Genomic DNA, 12,526 nt, shown 5'->3' with positions numbered 1-12,526 from the left:
AACTGCATGACAACATTAGAAAAAAAAGGTTTCTAATGTCCTAAGAAAACTACCACAGAGATAAACAAACATAGAAAACAAAGGGTGAACACAGTGTTGTTGTCATAAGTTTGTAATACAGTAGCTGAAAAGAGCTTTGTGCAGAAGTGTGTATCAGTTTACTGTGTGGACATATTTGGGGCCAACGGGATATAAAACACATGCTGGCTGAGCTTTCTGATGAATTGTTTTGTTAGGCTGCTGTTTTCAGCACTGATGAGTCATGTCTTGTTGTTCCACTGTTTTCTGTTCTGAATGAGTTTTGTTTGCAGATCTTCACACCAGTGTGTGTGGTTTTTTTGTTTATTTGTATAGGCTCAAGACACAATAGTCTTCTTGACATGTTGACATTGTGAACTTGTCACTTTAAACCTCCCTTCTGTTCTCTTCTTCTTCATTTCTTTATATCGTGCTGAATTCTGTGAACATCTCCTGCTGCAATGACCCAGTTTCTCCACAGCGATCAGTAAATCTTCATCTAATCTTCTCTGTCCTTGCATGAATCAAGTTATATTCATTCCTTTGCAAGACTATGGCAGCCGAGTGTGTTTTGTGTATTTGCAGGATGTGAAATGTCTTCCGACAACCCTGAACTGGGTCTGGCATAGAGGGTGGGGGGGGTTGCCTGGGTTTCTTAACCAAGTAATGACAAACTCACCAGAGTGCCTGCAATGCATGACTCATAAAGATATGATTTTTGAAATGCTAATGAGGTGAAGATTATACAGAGTGGAAGTGCAAGATAGAGCAAAGGAAGAGTGAGATAGAGACAGTACGACAGAGGGAGAGACTCTTCGTATCACGGCGCCTCTTTTGCCAGAGCCGACAGTCACGGTTTCCTACTGAATGTATAAGATAGTTTTTTAAATAATCTCCCTTTACCCGCTTTAGTATTTCATGACTTTGCGATGAGTCAGAGAGGGAACGAGACAGTCAGAGTTTATGCAGGAAAGCCTGCAGCACTGTGGGAATGCTCCTCGTACTTTTTTCTCTCTTTCTCTCTCTCTTCATCATGTGGGTGTTCATCTCCAGTGCAGTGAAATAGGGCTAAACAAGGATAAAGAGAAGGTCAAACACACATGGACACAGTTAATCTTTCTCCTGTCATTCCAACCACATGAGACAGCGCTCCTCCAGGAGTGACTCAATTATCTTTGTGGGTAGAATGAACTCCTGTCTTCTGCATTAGTGGTTGGTGCACACATCTACACAAGGAGGGCTACTTTAACATACTTATTGTGGGTAACATTTGGGTGATGCTATTTGATCTACAGGCACGTGGCGCTCCACAGTGCACATGCAGAAACAGAATCTATTTTATTCCTTGCACACTCCATGTGACCAATCTTCTCCCCATTTTTCATATCACTGTGCCCCTGTTCCATCCACATCTTCCATATTTTGTGTTCACTGTTTACTCTCTCATCTTCCTTCCTCCTATCTGTGTACCATCTCTTCCTTCTCAATACACCACTATCATCTCTCCCTTTGCCTTCTTTACCCCTCTTTTTTCATTTACCACACCTCCTCTATCCCCCCTTCTCAACCCCTTTTCTCTCCATACTATTCTGCTTCTGTTTCTCCCATCTTCTGGCATGTTGAGCTAGTGAAGGTCATTTTAGTGTTAGAGACGGGGGGAGGGGATGATGCAGCTATATGCAAGTGCTGCGCTGGGTAACTGCAGGAAGATGGACGAATGGACGGATGGATGATAACAGCGAGAACGTGGAAGCAGAGAGGGAGAAAAGATGGTGAGGGTGATGGTGGGGGTGGAGTTGGGTGGAGACGGAATTTCCTGTGACCGTTGTCTGTGACCTGATGGGGACACACTGTGCTAGCGTGTGCATGCCTGCTGCCCACGTAACATTGTGTCTTTATGTGTGCACCAATGCATGCTGCTGCCATTTGTTTTCATTAGTGGTCCATCATCATGGTCACCCCTTCAAATTACCTCGGTGACATTGACAGCGCCATTATTTGTTTTTACAGCAGCCATGTGCGTGCTTGGGGTTTTGGAGAGCGAATAAGGAACTGATTAAACAGTGTGTTCATTGGATTTTAGGAAACTTGCTAACTAAAAACCAGCAGAAGCATTAATGTAATGTTGCTTTTCAGGCCAAGGGTTACATTATCATCTAACTATGTTTTGAAAAAAACAGCAACTGGTACATCCACTGTAGTTTTCCCTATGAGTCAGACAGGGTGCTACAAAAATAGTCAGATTTTAGAGTTTTCTCCAATAAGCTGAATGTTTCACGTAGAAGAGCATCATAGTGCAAGAATAATGCTACTTCTGATTTTACACTGATCATCAGCCAGTTAGGAAAATGCTTTTCCCTGGAAAGTGTGTGTTGCCTCAGGCTCAGTAAACATGTGCATGTAGCTAAGACATTGAATAATTAGGATCCTTTTGCAAAGTTCATTAAAACGAGTCAGCTGGAAAAAGCTTTTTTAAACAACTCCGAAATTACTGAGCCAGTTAAACTTGATTTGCAAGTCTCCAAACTAGGCTGCACTGATTGCTTTTAGCTAATTTGGCTACATTTTTTAAAATCATAATAGATTTCAAGAGATAAACAACATCAGCACATGTGCAAGCCTTGTATCCTCAATAACCACATCTACTGTAATTGGGGATGGTTTGGTAATCAAGTTGCCTCAGTCCTTGCTCCTGAATGACAGATGGATAGGGACGCTTTATCCTCCTTTCTCTTTTACAAAAGTTTCAGCATACTATAAATGGAATCCATATAACCCTGAGTATGAGTATGTGGAAGAGCTGTACACAAGCTATAATGTTGGGAGACCAACATGCTGCTGCAATATGGTGTAAAATTCTCAAGATTCTCATTGATGCTCACATCAGAGTCAGCTTCATTAATAATTTATCGTGAACATAGCATGTTGACAGGTGCTCGCAGGCTTCCATTCAAGAGCATTAACAGCTGAAAGAAACCTGCAGTGTTGTTTGGATAATTCCAAAAATGTCAGCAACCCCGCTGTGTCATTGTCAGACATTTGCTGCTACCTCTCCCTTTACCCACAGCTGCTAAAAGCTTGGTTGTTACTGCAGGTTTCTACTCTACAGTATTATGCAAAACCTGAGCCACTTCTTGCCTTCCTGGAAAGTATATGTAAAAAGAGATGAAGTTGAAAGAGTGCTGCAACACATCCAAGCCTAACCTCTATCCCTACAGCTCAAACTGATGCACCGAGTCAACATGAGGGGAGGCAGCTAATAATCCGTGGAATTAAATGAATGGGAGTCATTTCCCCTTGTGGATGTTTTAACTTCTAACAGTCTACTTCAGATTAGTAGCACTCTGTGGTGAGATAACATGTAGAAGGAGCAGGTGCATGTGTTTTCATGGGGGTTTACAGGCTTACAGATATACCTGTGGCGTCTGAATATTAATGAGCTACCCATCAACTCTCCTGCCCGTCAAATAGGCACTGAGCTTCGTCTGTTCTGATTCCCTCGGGGAGAGGGACAGGGACGACCCTGGCATTTACACACTAATGAAAACAATCATGGGAAATATGTTAATCTGCCCGACTCTGGTTGGCTGAAACAAACTGTGCTCTTTCAAAAAGGCCAGATGCCCCTGTGAGTAATCACCTATGGCAACTGAATCCATTTAACCATAACCATTATGGCTTTGTATTTGACCCATGCATGTCATGTACTTTATACACTGTGCTGCATTAGAGAGATTGATGTTTGTTTTTTCTGCCATTGGGGTCACAAGAGCTGAGATTATCCATTAGAGTCTCCAAAAACAGCCAGAGTGACATTTACAGGTAACAACCCAAAGGAAAAATGTATCAATGCTCACAGAGCGTGTAGGAACATCATTACCAAGTGGGAAAGATTCTGTTCAACACTGAAATGCTGAAAATGATCAGTTATACACGCTGGACTAATCCTAGTAAACCACAGCAAAAGATGAAATGAGCTGAACTGCATACAGTGCAGTGCTGGCTGTGAGATAGGGCATGTGTCCTATCAGTGAAGAATACATCACAAGGGACTCACGCTATATGCTAAGGACACATGCAACATAAATAACATGCTTATTTGCACGAGAAAAGCAACGTGCTCATGCACTTCAACTCTGGCCCAGCCTATAGGAGATGATGACATTGCAATCTCCTCTGAAAAAAAGCAAGAATAAAGAGTGAAGGGACATGTGACAATTTCAATTTCTTTCAATTTTAATCAATGATAGAAATTGAGTTTTTATTATATACTGCATACTAGTGCATACAAATGTTGCTTGTTTTCCACAGCTATTCAAAAGAACTATGAAGCAAGTATTTTTCTCTAACGATGAAGCAAGTATTTTCTCTAACGAAACAAAGGTGAAGTGAAAAGTAAATGTTTTATTTTCCTTTGCTAAGCCTGTCAACACCTGTCTCTTCACAGTGAATCCTCCATTAAATTTGAAGATGATGACAGACAAAAATGCTGTGAGGGGTTTTAATCTGCCTGTACTTGTTTTTACTCATTCTGTTTGTTAATGTTTACAGGATCCACAGCTTGTTCAAAAATGTCCTGATGATTACAAGCTTTGGGTGATGTATTTATTCTTTTAAAGACAATAGGTACATGGCTTGGTACATTTCTGTGAAACAAAAGCAAAGTAGCTGCATCCAACTCAGAGCCAAAGGCCTTCAGTCATGCTGTATGTAAAACACAGTGTAATGATGATGGTTTTACCAGGTTTAACCCAAGGTCATCAGGCTGGTCTAGAGTTCACAGAGATAACGTGTTACCATGTGAGAGCTTGTTTGTAAGGTACAATTAGATATTTACCTTATTGTTGAAGATCATGCCGGCAGACTCAGACTACAAGATCTGAACCTAGCAGAGGACATTGTTGTGATAAGAGTGTCTCAAAATGTATACCTTCATAATCCCCAATGTGAGAGTGAGGTGACTTATTTTTATCACTTGAGAAGTGGATAAAGGGAGACACAGTGGTAAAGTGGTTAGCCTCGCCCTTACAGGAAGATGGTTCTGGGTTTGAACCCTGAGCCTGGGGTCATGTGGAGCTTAAATGTTCTCCCTGTGCCTCTGTGAATGTGATCGTTGATTATAAGTTGTGATAGACTGGTGACCATGTTTTTTTTCCTCACTGCAGAGCTGATATTTGCTCCTACTGCAATTAATTAATAGTTATATGTAAATGACTGCATATGTCTGCCACTTTCTATGGGAAGGTCTTTTGGTTGTAACAGCAAAATGTTTTTTGTTTTTTTTTCAGTTGTTTTATATGATGCAAGTGCAGTGTAATGTTTGCTATCCGGTTGCCTGTTTCAGAAGTCATTCCAGGGCTCTGTGTAAACAACTTAGTTTCCACCTTCAGCATTGCTGATACAAAATGCAGCAATGACACGTGTCATGCCATCCACTCTCACTCTCAGCTCTGGCAGGACAAGCATCAATGTGAAAAATCACTTTAATAAAGATAAACATTTGGCTCGGTGTGTGTTCCTCGGTTTGGCTAGAAGGACCGAATGACGTCAAAACCAGAACGAGGAGGTATTTCTGTCCCTGGACCTTTTTTTTTTTTGGAGGGGGGGTGGAGGGGTGCATGTGGGTGGGTGACATGTTGCCAGGAGCAGAAGTGACAACCTTGTGGCTGAAATATGTCTGCCAGACATCCACAACCTCCTGTTGTGTGTGTGTGTGTGTGCGCGTGCATGCATGCGTGCGTGTGGGCATGCGTGTTGGTCTATGTGTGAGACAGTCTCTATTTAGTCATGCTAAGGGGCAGGACAAAGATATAAAAAACAGAAGCAACAGTAAGTGACAGAGAGGAGAAAGGGCAAAAATGGAGGGATTAGTCATTATCAAGGGGAGAAGAGAAACACACACACACAAGTTTACACAGCTATCTTTCTTAGGGCATTGCAATGACTTCCATTCATTGTGGACATAACCCAAACTTTGGACCAGGCTGTGCCCCTGTGAGAGCACCGGTCCTGAAAAGGTTTTTATATCAGACGGCCCTAAGACACACACACACACACACACACACACACACACACACACACACACACACACACACACACACACACACACACACACACACACACACACACACACACACACACACACACAAAGAGCTTGCAGCTCATGATGAAGATCAACAACCGTAACAACATTTTCAAACCATCATTTTAACTTCTCCCTGTGTTGCCAGATGTGGGTGTTTTCTGCAAGATGCTGGTTATTATGATAAGCAGTGAATGACTGACTATGATCTGTCAGCCCTCCTCTTCTAATTGCATTATACATTGTTGACCAGCTGCAGTCAAGCAGCAGCAGAAAGAGCAGTGGTGGTGATGTGTCAGAAATGGTAAGTAGTCTATTCATAGTTAAATGGTTTTAAATGTCACTGAACTGAGATCATCATCTCAAGATAAAAATCTATCAGCAGATCTTATATCTGAATTTTAGCAGTTATAATAATGGCTGAAAAGCTTCCCAATGCAAATTAAGATATCTGGTGTTATTTATACATTACTGAGAAGAAGAGCAAGTGAGCAAGAAGTAAATACAAGAATCATCTGTAATCAAGCCAAACATGCATCTTTTTTTAAATACCTCGAGCCTTATTAGCTATTTATCCTTTATCTGCTTTCCATCCAGGCACAATTATTTCTGCATACTGGCCATTAAGACGTGATGATTTTTCATAAATATGCAAAAGCTTGTGTTAGTTTGATGATTTCTGAGGTGGCTCCTGAATTGTGTTGCAACTCTCAGGTCTAATATACAGCACGGTGCTGATGAAATGTAACATTATGGGATCATTTTCAGAATAGTTGTCACAACAATAAGTGTTAATGTTAAAAAGAAAAAACAATGCAGTTTAATGATGTGTTTTTTTGAAAGACATCAGGAAAGTCTGTGTTCCCTACAATCAGCTCCACTGCAGGTTAATGACATTCCCTCTGTGATAGATAGACATCTGCCAGAGTCACGTCAAGTCCACTTTTGACAAGAAAATTACAAATTACATTTATATTTCTTTTTTTAATCTCAATGACGAGAGATTCTAGTCTATACTTTGGTGTAACGCAGGTAAGGGTGTGTTTTTGTGTGAGTGTGTGTGTGTGTACAGCCACAGGGCAGACATCTTTGTCCTCCGTTCAATACTGCTGTCACCAGCCCATGAATTATGGAAGTCTTTGGGAGTGACAAAGCACAGCTTACAGCCAAGAGACACTTTTATTGAGTTGTGAGATGCGATGGGTGTGAGTATGTGTGTATTTGTGTGTGTGTATGTATCTGTGTGTGTGTGCGTGTGTGACTGTATGTTTTCCACCCATCACCGTGGTTCTGATGAAAAGACACAGATCATGTTTTTCACTCCTCATCCCGACTTTTCCTCCTCGCCTCTCTGTTGAGCCTCACACCACCACCTTTCTGGTTCCTACTTTTTCCTGACATACAGCTGCCACAACACAAACAGTGAGTTCAATGAGGTTTCTTCACTGACAGCACAGTGCAAGAAGACGCATTTACCCAGATGACGATGTCTCTAACCCAGATTATTCTCCTCTAAACCACTATATATCCTTCAGCCATATATTACAAATATACGTATGTCTGTACAGCATCTCAAGGTCACTTAAATACTAAACAAACTGGCCACATCACACAAATTACAGTAAACAGTGGATTTCATTTTTGGAAGCAGTGTGTTTCTTCTCAAAACCGTACCATATCAGGTTACTATAGCAACACAGGTGGATCAAATTCTGAGAAGAAACATCGATAACGTGATGTGGAAACAAATTAGGTGAAGACTAGGCTACATTTCTCCATCAGCAGAGAATTGCCTGACAATCGCACTAAAGTGATTTATTTAATTGATGTTCATCAAATATCACTAAATCTGCTGAATTTAAAAAACAAACAAAACAAAAGCACAGCATGCAGAGGCTGCTGCTTTGGCCCAGGAGTTCTTACCTAATGACAAAAATTAAAATTAACATAAATTAAAAATAGAAGCAAAGGACTTAATTCATTTTTCCACAGTGCCATTTTTAATAATGCATGTTTAATGATACCTGAGTGCTGTGAGCTATCTCTAATAAATAAATGTTTCTTGGTTACATTCTCCTATATAAGCCTTGAGTGTGTGTTTTTCATATTTTACTGTATAACTTAAACTGCATTAATTCTGAATTAAACACAACTTCTAGAGCATAGGGTGCAAGAATTTCTTTGCAAATGAAATAACATTTTAAATAAGACCCAACTATTCAGATATACATTGAGTAAACATGAAAGAGGCTCGTGCCATGAGTCTTTTGATCACATTGAGAAATTCCTGTTTGAAAACACAGAGATGTGACGCTTTGCTCTGACTGCTCCCAACTCCAAAAAGGAAAGCAGGTCTTAACTTAAAGTTTCCGGTGAAAACTTTGGCATGAAAACACAAGTAGCTACCTCACAAAAAAGTGCCAGGAGCCTTAATAAGCATCTCTTTCTCTCTCTCTCTGTCACACACACACACACACAGTCTCTGGGCATAAACTGAGTATGTTCCCTGAAATGCCCTGAAGTTGTTATCTTAAAGTGGCATCCTGGAGCTGGAGGGTGGGAGGGTGCGTGACTTGTGAAGCAGATTTAGAGCATCCCCAAAGACAGAAGTACACACACAGTGCACACACACACACACACACACACACACTATTTCTTATACACAAGTTTGTATATACATTGATACAAACAAGCGTCATCTACACTCGTTTCCGGACCCACGTGGCCGTGAGTCATAATTTTTACTTACTGTGCCATAATTAAGAGATACTCTTGGGAATTCTGGTTTTTATCATTCCTTTCTTTTCATCTGCTCCCGAGGGGAGAGTGCTGCTATACGTGATAATATATGCATGAGAACCAAATGTATGAAATCAACATCTAATCCTCTTTTTCTGCGTTATTTAAATTCTTTAATTTATGTGTTTATTTGACATTTGACAGACAGAACCCTGAGAGTAGGATGGGAATGAAATGAACGATGTAACTGACTGGACTCCAGACAGGGTCACAAGGACGTGCTTCATAAACCGCGAGGAAACAGGGGCATCCTCTGGTCTGGAATTATTGTTGGAATTTTGTGTTTCCTCTGGGCAGACTTGCGTCACGTGTTGAGGACAGGGGAGAGCAGAGAAGCCTGGATGTCCCCGGCTCACCGATCTATCCTCTCCTTTGTCACAGCTTCACATTTCTATCGCTTTAACTTTCTAGAACCATCCACAAAACCCAGTGAGGTTGAACCTGAGGCCAGCACAATAATAGCCTCATGAGATGGAGCAGTAAATGGAACTGAGGAGCAGAGCGGAGAGATGTATGCACCTTTCTCTGCTGAAGTGGAAAAACATTGACTCGGGTTTAAATCATTGACGAAAAGCGAGGAAAAAGTACTTGAAGAGCTACTCACACAGAATTACTGTACTGATTTTTTTCCCCCAGAGGAGTGACAAGAAAGTTGGTTTGTTTAAATGCAGAGTAAAACCAAACTGTTGTTTCTTACTCCGGCAGAAAAGCAGTTTCACTGACGGGATTGTTTTGCATCTCCCCTCCTGGTTCTTACCTTACAATCCAAAAAAGAAATCAAGCAGTGATTTCCAGTGGCCTATTTACTTTAAAACAGAGTGGGATACCTACATTCAGGGAGCAAGTTAACTTTTTTTTTTTTTACCTTATTCTTCACAAAGTAGGAACGCTAAGCTCATCCTTATCTAATCTGGTTTAAGCATGAGGGGAAGGATTATAAAAAAGTTAAATCGAGTAATAGGAATAATTTCAGATTCAGATTAATTCAGCCTCATATTTGTAAATGACATGCTAAGAGGAAAAACAGCTTATTTTTTTCCCCTGTGCATTTCCTACTTTCATCCTCGAGAAAGAAAAATGGTCTTAAAGGCATCACCACCAAGCACAAAGTGATACCCAGCGTTAGACGACCACCACGCTGCACCAAATCGCTGGGTACGACCACTGTCTGCGTACAGGTCAAAGCGGTCTTCAGACTCAGCACTTCATTTCGCTTCATTAGACTGACTCTCTGTAAAGCTGTCCACAAGGATTTGACATCAATTCTAATTTGTTGCACTTTGAAGTCTCATTAATTCACAATTACTGGGAGAAAAAGCAGGAGAGAGGAGGACGGAGAGGCCAGTGAGAATGAGTGGGTGTATAAAAGGAGATGGGGAAGTGAACAGTAGTGAATAGCTCTCTGAAGGCTGATAAAAAAAAAATGTTTTCAGCCAGGGAGACCACCGACTGATATTTTGTGCAATTATTACTATTATTTATTTATTTGTTTTTGCATACATTTCTGCTGAGAAAATACACCCTGTGCAATGTAATAAGTGAAATACAATAAAATTCATGAATTTTATTTCATGTTATTTCATTTAGTTTAACCCTTTATTTGATTTACACATGTGTAAATGTTTTTTTTGTTTGTTTGTGGGGTTTAAGGATGCTTTGTTTGTAAAAGCAAAACATAAAAAGAGAACCTGATACCAGTAACCTTCAAGATGAATGCTTTAGGGGGTGGGCAGAAAGTGTTGATGGTGTGAGCTATATAGTCAGCTGGACTTAGCTGCAACACTCAAAGGCCCTGGTGAAAAATCTTCTGGCTCTTGAGAAAAGCAGCTCTGAATTTCTTTTTGGGTCGACTGACGCCATTCAGATGGATGTGGAGACATTGCAAAAGAGCGTCATCATGAATTGTGTCACGTGATGCTGGTGCAGCCACCACTAGTTCCTGTGGAGCACTTACATGTCTGTGGCGGATCGCCGTGCTCATTGTAGGTGAATGTCCCCAGCAGCGTTCCTTCTTATGAGTTGTTTTTAATTCCATAGACTTCAAAGTCTTTGGGTCCTGCATCAATGCGGCCGGTGGGGTAGTTGTAGCACAGTAGGTGGTCCAGTGTCACATGAGTTATCATTATGGGGTAAGACAGAGAGATGGCGAGGGTCGCCATAGAACTGCAAACATTTACCTGGGAGCAACACTAGGTGACCATGGGTAACAGTGTCTGGGCTTTTAATTGGACACCACAGGGAGAAACCGAACAGGGTCTTACACATTGAGCGTACATGACATTGGATGCCTCCCTTGCGGCCATAAAATGTGGAAGCTGTGATTCCCACCATTTAAAGAAAAAAAAAAGTCCATAATGTCCTCTTGACAGTACAGTGTGACTCAAATAGATTGCATGAATGATATTTTGCTTAGATGTCTCAGATTCATGTCCCCCAAAGAGGATGGAAGTGAATTGCTGGGTCTTAGGGAAAAATGAACTGGTGGTGAAATAAAAGATGTGGCAGGTCATTGTGAGGAAGATTTATTGAGTCACATCCAACGTCACAAAGAACACGATACAAAGATAGCTTTACTATGCTGTTAAGAGCAGTAAGAGGCGAGGGGGTTCAGAGACAGGGGCTTAGGATTGAGTGATGAGAACAGATATGGAGGGAAGTTCATCTTCTTAGCAATGAGACTGGAAGCTCACACTGCTCACCATCTAATAGAAGTTGACCTTTGCAGAGAATGGCTGATCACTTAACAGTGAAATCACACTGGACTGGGTTTAGGCTTTCTTTTGATGATCTGGATTTGGAGCTGGCTGGGGCGCACACGTACTACGAAGAAATGCTACTGTTGGTATTTTACTTTTAGAAACACGATAACCATGTTCAAACAGGGGTTAGTCAGTTTGACACTAGCACCGGATAGTCACAGATTAAAGGATATACATTTAAAATGAGTGATAATGACGGTGGTAAATTGCCAAAAATACTTCACTATCCAAACTGAGAAAAGTTTATTGCTTCATCTATACCGTCTGTGTTGGTGTGAGTGTTGACTACAACCCTAGCTGTGTATATTAAAGGGACAACGAGGAGTTTTGGAAAGCGAAGTGTTTTCACTCTACATTTCCCATGAGTCTCTGTGCGCACTGTGAAATTCTTGGACCGGCGCAAGACGGACGTCTTGCCAAGAATGTTTTCAATCATCAAGAATGAAAGTCAGAGGTTTGAAGATGATCAGATACTGTCATAGTTCCAACCATAAACGGCGATTCAGCGGTGTTGTTATCATGACCCGCCGGGCAGCTTCCGCAAAACCGAAAGTAGGAACTGCTGGGCGGCATTCCCACCACTAATAATAATAACAAAACTATATATTTATCTAAAATGGACCCATTAACAAGTGGGTAATGTAGATTCATCCACATTAGAGACTTTATTACAACCAAATACAAACTCCTTGTTGTCCCTTTCAATGTTTTTCCACAGATTTCACAGACTTACTGGATTTTCTCTGGAAAAAACCAAGATGACTTAGTGTTTGGTTTTCTCTTCAAGATGATGATTTATCATATAATATGATATGTACTGTTGTTTGTAATAAACTGCTGCCTACTGGTCATGCTGCAGGGGTAGTAT

Source organism: Trachurus trachurus, assembly GCF_905171665.1.
Source record: "Trachurus trachurus genome assembly, chromosome: 21".
In the NCBI taxonomy this organism is placed as follows: Eukaryota; Metazoa; Chordata; class Actinopteri; order Carangiformes; family Carangidae; genus Trachurus; species Trachurus trachurus.
The sequence above is the reverse complement of the archived record's forward strand: the minus strand, read 5'-3'. Positions refer to the sequence as shown.